Here is a 9,661-nt window from a genome sequence, read left to right on the forward strand (position 1 = left end):
ATATGTAATGTATGCTGCATGAAAATTGTACACGTTTCATCATACAATGAACACTTTATTCACGTTTGCGTACATTCCAGACCGTATTGTTGAAAATTATTGTTTATATTAATATTCAACCGCCGAATGACGAATGGAAATAGAAAAGGACGGCGTAATTTCGTCCGTTAACATAATAATCAAGTGTTACAGTGCATATTGTAAAGATTTCGCAATTGCATCATTAGCTCGACTTTTATATATGAAATTAACTAATAATTATTATTATAATAATTAATTAATAATTTTACTGCTTTGCAATTGAAGGGCAATCACACTTAGTCGAATAAATGTTAAGTCTTTATTTCGAGTCGCCTCTCTTAGACAGTTAACACCTAAATCATTTAGACTTATTAACATGTTTTTAAAATGTGGATTTTACAGAATTCAATTTTAACTAGTTTACTATTATCATGTAAGTTATTCCAACAGTTTTCCAGTATCTCTGATGTGTTATATATCTAAAAGACTTTTGTTTAACATACTGATGCAGCTTCTTCATTAGCAATAAAATCGGTGTTGATACAAAACCATTTAATTATTTAGCAACATTGACGTCTCTTTGCCAAAAGAAGGCGGCTGATTGGTTTCTTTTGAATAGTGTCGATGATGAGAACATAAAAGCGTATTTACGTTTAACGTTGTTGAAGGCATAACATATTATATAAAATATACGCTCAGAAACTAGACAAAATTATAAATAAGATGTCTTGAAGACCGCGTAGCTGCATCGAGATTTTATGTCAATATGTTCTTGCAATCTTAAATATAAGAACTCATCACCACAATAATTACGATTAAGATAGATCCATTGGTACCGTAATGCTTACAAACAATAATTTTCATAAGGTCAAACATTATTTCCACTGTGGGACCTATTTTTAATAAACATATCATAGTCAAACTATCGGCTGTTTTTGCCAAACAGTCAGTTGTGTAATTTTTTGCAAATGTTAATTTCTTGGCACGTTTTTTACGGTTTAAAAAATATCACGCGTCACTTGGATAAATTATTACTGGATGTACTGGTCTGTGTTGTTTCCGTAGGGGCTTATTCGTTTGGATGCTTTGGCAGATGAAGTTAAGTGAATTGTTATACTTTATTTAAAACGAAATGCTATGAAAACGAAGGGGATGGATCGTGAAAATTGATCACTGATGTTATTGAATATAGTTATTGAACATTTAATTTCAATCATGCGACGTTTTACACTTAATAAATGCGGGGACTGCAAATACCGTTTGATATACATCCACATTTTGCCAGGATTTAGTCGGCAATGTAATATGTATTTTGTGTTGTTGTTGGGTTGTTGTTATTTTTCAAATACTTCGTTTTTATTGCATCAGAAAACATGGAAAATGTTGAGAAAAACAACACGAACAAACACGACATTTTCTGAAAATGTAGATATGTGGTTTCCCTACATATCATCATTGTGTCTATAAATACTATCCAATCTTTGTTCAGATAAAAGAAAATGAAAGTTGGAATAACTAGTTTATGTTTACATGTATTGTTAAAAAAACGACTGGGATATCAGAATGTTACACGAATGCAAAAGAAATGCTTGAGTGTTATGAGTTTATTCATGTTGAATGGATATTTAAATCGACATTATGCTGCTCATATCAAAGGTACATTAGTTGATTTTCTTAAACAAAGTATAACCTGATCTGTACCAGCAGTAGAAAAATATCGACAAAATAACGCAATACAAGAATAACTTTTAAAATGAACGACAAATCTAGTAAAGGTGAGGAAAAAGCTAAACGGCGCGTTGTGACCAAGGAAGTTTCGAAAACGTCTCCCCGGAAAGAAGAGGTCCTGCGTCCCTCGGACATTGGCTACTGTCAATGTTCAGTGTCGAATAAATTCAAAGACGGATCGTTTATCGGGGTTGTTCTGGACGACATCGTCGCTGAGAGATGCTTTGCTGGGTCGATTAAGCAGATAGAGGTCGCTCGTGTGAATGGGAAATGGTACTCCAATGACAATCGGCGCCTCTGGGTGTTCAAACAGCTTGAGCATCTAGGACGTTTGGACGTGATACGCGTGAAAGTGGTCGGGAATATACCCGCGTGCAAATTTACGACGAACAACGATGGGACCTCGGTAGAGATTAGGGGAGGAAGCCCTGGCGGTAAGAGTTTCAAAGCTACTACATACAAACGGAAACGTTCACAGAAACGTTCGAAGAAGAATAAACAGTCGGCTGGTTCATCTGCTGGCAAGGGAGTACCGAGTGCATGTAAAACTTTAGAAAGCACGACACTCTCTCCTAGTAGTTTAAAACAGGAAGTGACGTCAGAAACCAATAATTTACCGCCAGATGACGCTGAATGGGAACCCCTAGACGACTTTATAGCGTCAATTGACGACCCTGTTATAAATGAATGCTTTTTCGAAGTATATCACTATGACACGAAGCCAATGAATGAGTCTTATTCCGAGGTATATCAAGATGACGCCGCATTGAAACCCTCAAACGACATTATGGCGTCCATCGATGGTAAGAATTTACAAGCAACTACACGTATACGTAAACATATACGTAAACGTAAACGCTCGAAGAAAGATAGACTGTTGACTCGTTCATCTGCTGACGAGAGAGAACGAAGTGAATGTGACACTGAAGAAGGTATGGAACTCCCTGCGAGAAGTTTAAAACAGGAAGTGGCGTTAGAAAGCGTTAATTTACCGCCAGATGATGGCGGATGGAGATCCTTAAACGACATTATAGCGTCCAATCACGATCCGGTTGTAAATTATTGTTATTTCGAGGTATATCGCTACGACACGAACACAACTTCCGAAAACTACGCCCCTAGCGACGTCGACTGGTTTGACTATATCGACGGGTCACACGACTGTGAGGAAATAAGCGGTTGGCCAGCGTGCACGCCGTTTGATACTGTAAAAACCGACAAGCAAAATGTGCACGTTCGAAACATGTCGATTTTTGATGATAACATATCTGATTTCGTCTCACACGCAGAAAATAGTAATGCAATAGGCATGATAGATCTATCTTCTACAGACGAATGTGTTCATTGTCACACCGCCGAATCGTGTTCATTTTCCACAAACGTAGGTTCTAGTGCCAATTTCGATATCACAAAATGTGTGCTTGCAAAGGCGCCAGATGACGTTGACATTTCCCGGTTACCTCAGCAATTTGTGCAAAGTGATTGGACGGATATTCTGTCGACTGACGTTGACGGTTTAAAACTGTCGTCTGTTAATGACAACCGACGAGTTCCCGACGGAACCGACGTCGATAATGTATTCATTACCGAGAAAAAGTCGCGTTTTGACGAACTTCATTGCCCAACAAAGCGGAAGTCTTCTCCCAGTATACGGAATGAAAAGCAACAAACCGACGAACAAATCGCGACAGGATTGGCGTCGGATATCGGACACATTGCCGACGAATCCGACGCCGCCGGTAAATGTGTTCTCTTCTCGCAACAACTGACTGTGTTAGATGAATCAAAAGTTAAACAGAAGACATTCTTCCAAAAAATAGCATCGGTGGTCTCGAACTTTCTACACACGATGTAAATGGACAATATAAGGACGATGACATATTGAATATGCGTACAATTCAATGATTTGTCACTACTATAAACACAATCATGTTGTAAATTTACTACTTGATTATAACGATATTGAAACTTAAATACTGGATTACATTCAACACATGTATTAATGTGTATACTGCCGTTGCCTACACGATCTGATGAATGTATAATGCAACAGTAGACTTTCTGACAACAGTCTTGTAAACTTGGCTGCATAGTTGAATATATAATTAATGATACATGAGGACTTGCAATGCGGTTTAGAATTGTTCAATGTTTTAATTGTGTAAACACTATACGCATACATTTCCCTCTTGCGCATTTGGATAAATTAATAAAAAAATAAAACGTCAATCGCCTTTTCCAATACGCAGTTTGTATATCTATTAATTGTTGCGTTTTTTTAAATGCCTAAATATAAGTCATATATGATTGACGAAGTTTCAATATATTCGCCTTATATATTCGTATAGATAGACAGATAAGACGTCCAAAAAGTGCTTATTTTCGGGAAAAAATATGTCACTATGTATCGATTATTTCTCAGAATGTCTCAATTAAATAGTAATATGAATTTTGTATGCGGACATTAAATCTTCCAAACCAGCGATTTTTTTCCTTCTTTTTAAAGTACCGGAAAACGGCACTTTCCCAATTAGGGAAAAAATACAAATTTCCCAATTGCTGTAAAAAATATTCTCAAATAAAGTGCAACATTTAGTTAGTTTCCCTATGCAACACCATGGCTTGAACCTAAGTAAATATAATATTGACAACTTTACAACATTAAGTTATCAATTTGAAAGTATTTGGGAGCAAAAACTAAAATATACCAATTTCCCAATATGAAGAGTTCACGACGCGAATTTTCCCAATGTCAGGGTTTTTCGCGCATAATTTCCCCAATTGTGCTGGTACAGGTACTTTTCCCAATTAGGCAAAAAAAAATCACTGCAAACAGTATTTCGAAATTATATTTCTTCGTGGACATGCGGTGAATCTCAATCTAAAAGTAATGGACACTTATTGAGCCGCGTTTTGGGAAAACTGGGCTTAATGCGTGCGCGTCAAGTGTCGTTGCAGTCTTGGCGGAAGGTCTTTCCGCCAAGACTGGAACTTCATTTAGAAGAGACTTTCTTTAAACGAAAAAGTGTATTAAAAGGAACGTGTCATCCCTGATTAGCCTGTGCGATACTGTGCGTACATGCATGTAGCTTTATTATCCCATAACGAAAAACAATTAGTAATGCTTAATATACGCATTTTTGATAGCGAGGTGATATGCTGTTCTTTATTATATTGTTATTATAAGTAATCCTAACGAAGATAATTTCTAAACTTCTTGCAAAAATGGCATAAACGAGTTTTCGTAAATCGTTTGATATAATGTTGTTATTCGTTTATTTATATTAAAAGATGACCATAGTGTTTTGTTTATTCATTTATTAGTTAATTTTATTTTATTGATTTTATTTACATTTGTCAAGACGGTACATTTTTTGGTATCGTAACTGCAGTCCGTCACAAAGTTATTATAAAAACATAAACAATTGAACGTATTGCATATATTCATTATCAGCTTATTGTTGAAAAAAAACAGTTGTTGTTGTTTTTCTTAAGATATCGTACGGGGAAAGGTTTTGTGCAACTTGTTAACTTGTATTCATAAATATGCATACACTAGTCACATATTTCAGGGGCGTAGCTGCTATTAGGCACAGCAGGCCCGGGCCTACACTTTTTTTAAACATAAAAAAATAAAAATGCTTAAACTTCGAAAAACGCATTAAATGTTGACTCTTAGGGGGGGTGAGGTGTTAGAAATGTGCATGTCATATTGACATAATCCTCAGACAATGGATTCTAGTCGTGTTCAAAGGACATATCTTCCAATGATCAACTATACTTCTTTCTATGTGCATAGATTCTAGCTCGCTTCTTTTCACGTGACTTGCTGTTACAAGTTTACATAGATCTACATGTAGATCTACTTGTCTACCTTTCAACACTTCAGTAAAATGTAATCGATTATCGTTGGATTTTAAAGAAACATTCACAGTGATGTTTATGACCGCGGAAAATTAAAATGGAGCACTTACCCCCGTTTCCCGATCCATTGACTGAATCCGGGTCGGTTCGGTACCTTGATGCCGAACAAAAACGTGCCGTTATAGACATGCAGACAGTATTATTGGACAGAATTTCCATGGTTTGACTTGTGAATAAGTAAAGTGTTACACTTTTAAATGTTTCTCTGTTCCATAATTGTTTTAAAATTTAGTTCTGTGGTATAAAGATAATACAGTAAAATTTAGTTCTCTGACCTATAGATAAAACAGTAAAAAATCAAAGAAAAACAGGCCAAAGTCTTATATTTTCTTATCTTATTATTTGTCTAGATAGGCTTTAAATCTCACCACAGGCGTTAAAGCTTTTAAAAAAAATCAGGGGGAGGACCCCCGGACCCCCCGTTTTTATGATTCATGAATCCGGGCCTACAGTTAAAAAAAAAATGCTAGCTACGCCCCTGTATTTGGTGCGTTTAATTGTATAGTTTGACCATATTATTTAATTGTTTGCACTGTTTTCGTTTTAGTTATTTGTTTACATTTTATGTTTGCGTTTGTGTTTTCTATGATTCACAATTGAATGATGTATTGCTATATTTTGCGTTGATTTCACAGATTATAATTTCCTTATGATTCCTGTCATTCCGCTCAGTGCTCACGGTTATCCGAATAAACATGTCATTTTTACCATGAGTTGCCTCCCTTTGACCGCTTACTGAAATTATATAACATTTTATAGTTTCCGTATACATGCTTTTAAAACGTCAGTAAAGGAAAGGGGCTATCTGGAAGCAGATTATTGAGTATAACACAAAACTTCATATACGTACTGATGTGGCTAATCAGTACTAGCGAAGATCTTATAGTTCTACTTAGCCATTTTGACGGAGAAAAAAATGTTCATTCTTAGTCATTCTAAGTACCTGTATGTGCGTTAAAAATAAAAGTTTGACTTGTCCAATTTCGCGAAGGCTGTCAGACTCATGTCCATGTTACTTCTACATGTTCTTCGATATGGGAAACTGTTCTCATATGTAAGAGGGCGTATAACGTTGGCAACGGTATGATTTCAACTGAATTTTTCGTGGATGCTATTTTGCGTAATACATACATGTAGACATCCAACGTAACTGTTCTTGTGAGTAAGTGGTTGTGTTACTTTGAAAACGGTAGAAATCCTACATTCATTAAGAAGAAGCAGCACATTTCTCTACATTTCTTTACACTTAAAAACTGCATTATCATGACAAGTATAACTTTCTGATAGTAAATGTGTGTGCCTATGTGCGAGTATGCGTGATTGTTGGCATTGTTTACCATGAATTCGTCGCCTTAAAATTATTTTGCGCTATCTACAATAAAGCTTTTTTTTAGATAAATGCGCATAGGCAAGTATGGACTTCTCACAAGTTGCGATAACTGATAGAAACCATCACTTAAAATAAAACCGGATTTCGGACTGACCTTTGGTCGGAATTTTACTCGCTGCTTATTATTTTTACAGATGTTAAATAACACGGAGACGAATATAGGTAAAAAATGGCGACCTGGAGGAGCGAACCTAAAATTCAAAGGACTAAAAAAAACAGACAAGAAATGTGATTTACATAGTATGCTTAAAGTACCCGTTATGCAGGACATCGACTGACATTTCTTGAAAAAGTTAGAATACGCCTGTATATGCATTTATTTTTTTTTTATATATTTGTTGCCATAGCAACCAGAATTTTAGACGTAGGAACAAAATGAAATGACGTGCATAATGTCCATATTGCCATCTATCCATGTTCCAAGTTTCATGAAAAAATACTTAGAACTTTTTAAGTTATCGCAGGATCCAGAAAAGTGTGACAGACTCACAGACTCACAGACGCACAGAGCGAAAACCATAAGTCCCCTCCGGTGAAACCGGTAGGGGACTAATAATTATATGGACTTGGAAACATTATGGTAACAACTGAATAAAGAGCAAAGAACTAGTCATCGAGTTCGTTTATGAAGGTGTTATGGCACACATACAACCTCACAACCAAAGCAGATTTTTACCGTTTTTACCGTTTTTACAGTTATCTCTAATAATATTGTAGATAATAAAATCGTTGAATATGATTTTAATACAGAACTTGTTTATCATGTTGATAAAAACTTCATAGTCATTATGCGCAGAGAAATTCTGTGCTAAATGTTCCTGTTTAATAATGTTATATGCTATATGAAATTCATGGCATTGCCATATTTATGCTAGTTTTATAAAAATTGTATACAATAATTGGCTGAAACGTTCGTTGTATATGTATTTAAGATTGGTTTTGTTTAAGAGCCCGTTAAGTAATTATTTAACCCATTTATGCCTAGCGTCTAGAAAAAAGGCCTTGGCAAACAGCGTTGACCCAGATGAGATGCCGCATGATGCGGCGTCTCATCAGGGTCTGCGCTGTTTGCTTAAAGGAATTTCTGTAAAAAATATTCTAAATATAGAAATAAATATACTAGACATCCCTTATTTTGGAAATAAATTGATCCAATTTAGAAGGATTGGAGAGTCCACTAGGCATAAATGGGTTAAAGTATTGGTATCGTTCGTGTATCTAATCTGGGCGCAACGGGTTCGTGGTGTGACTGTCGCATTGCCTTTACTCAATCGCTTTTCGTTGATTATTGTTATTGTATTACAAATCGTCATGAATGTTTTGTTTTTTTTGTTAATCAAAATTGTTTGGGTTGTTTTCACAAAATTGAGAAATCTTTTTCTTTATGTTATTTAAATTAAATTTAACCATAACATATACTTTCACATGTTAAGGCCTTTTCTATTTTTTCATATTGGTCCATAACAAGCAAGATTTTTATGTTTAATTATGTGCATGCTTTTTCTCAAAATGTGTAAAATTGTAATTAGCAGAAGAAGATAAATACTGGTTTATACGCGATATTTTAATCCGTTAGCAAAACGCCAGTTTCTGTTTTCACGTGAGCAAGGCCACTGAGTCGTAAGATAAGATTCAGACATACAAGTTGGTATCAACACATTGGTTTTGGTTAGCAAAGAGACTGATTGAAAGATTCACAAAGACCGTCAAGACGGAAGAATTTCAAAAGGACCGATCGTCTTCGTCATTTGTACAAGGGTCTCAGCCAAACCTCTACAATCCGTCCCCTCATAGGACCGACCCCGACGTCCCTGCAACGCATTAAAAAATATCTTCATTTTATTTTTTTTGTTTAAGTATTATGTTAAGAAAAGAAGTATCATTTTCTTTTATATTTTTAAAATATTATATAAGTTTAGGTTCATAATAAAAAATAAATTACCTATATTATAAAAGTAAACAAGTAAAAATAACAACGGTAAAATTATTGTACCATGTAGCTAGGCTATCGTCACGTGGTTGGTTATGAAGGCAGGGATTCGATCCGGCTATGCTGGTTCCAGTCTAGTCTCTGCGCGGAGGTTTTTTCTTCGTGCTTGTGGATTTTGTCATAAAGTAATGCGATTATCATGGAAAATATAGTCCGGTGGCGAAACGCCTGAATTAATTATACACAGCATTCAAACATAGTTTCTGTATCATATCCTGTAGTTGAAACCTATTTACTTTAGCTCCATTGCACCAAAAGCCCAATTCTTATTGATACGCTCTCGAGTCCTTTTCCTTTGTAGAAACAGTACTTTTTGGCCTGGGGCGAAGCCCCTAGGCCATAGAATTCAAAACGTTTTTTTTTAAATGAGCTGACTTGGCTGGCTGCCAAAACAACCACGAATGAATGAATTTGGAAAAGTCCGATTTACCACTTGGCGGTCATTCGTGCGCTATCAAAGAAGAGGGACCTATACAAACAAATAGGTCCCTGCAAAGAAGTTCTCAATAACCCGCATTGTGAATACAGAACATAACTATATAACATGACAGTGTCATAAAACGCGTAAACAAAATTATTGAAGTAAAATTCCTAAGCATTGGGTACGG

Source organism: Dreissena polymorpha, chromosome 2 (assembly GCF_020536995.1).
Source record: "Dreissena polymorpha isolate Duluth1 chromosome 2, UMN_Dpol_1.0, whole genome shotgun sequence".
NCBI classification, from domain to species: Eukaryota; Metazoa; Mollusca; class Bivalvia; order Myida; family Dreissenidae; genus Dreissena; species Dreissena polymorpha.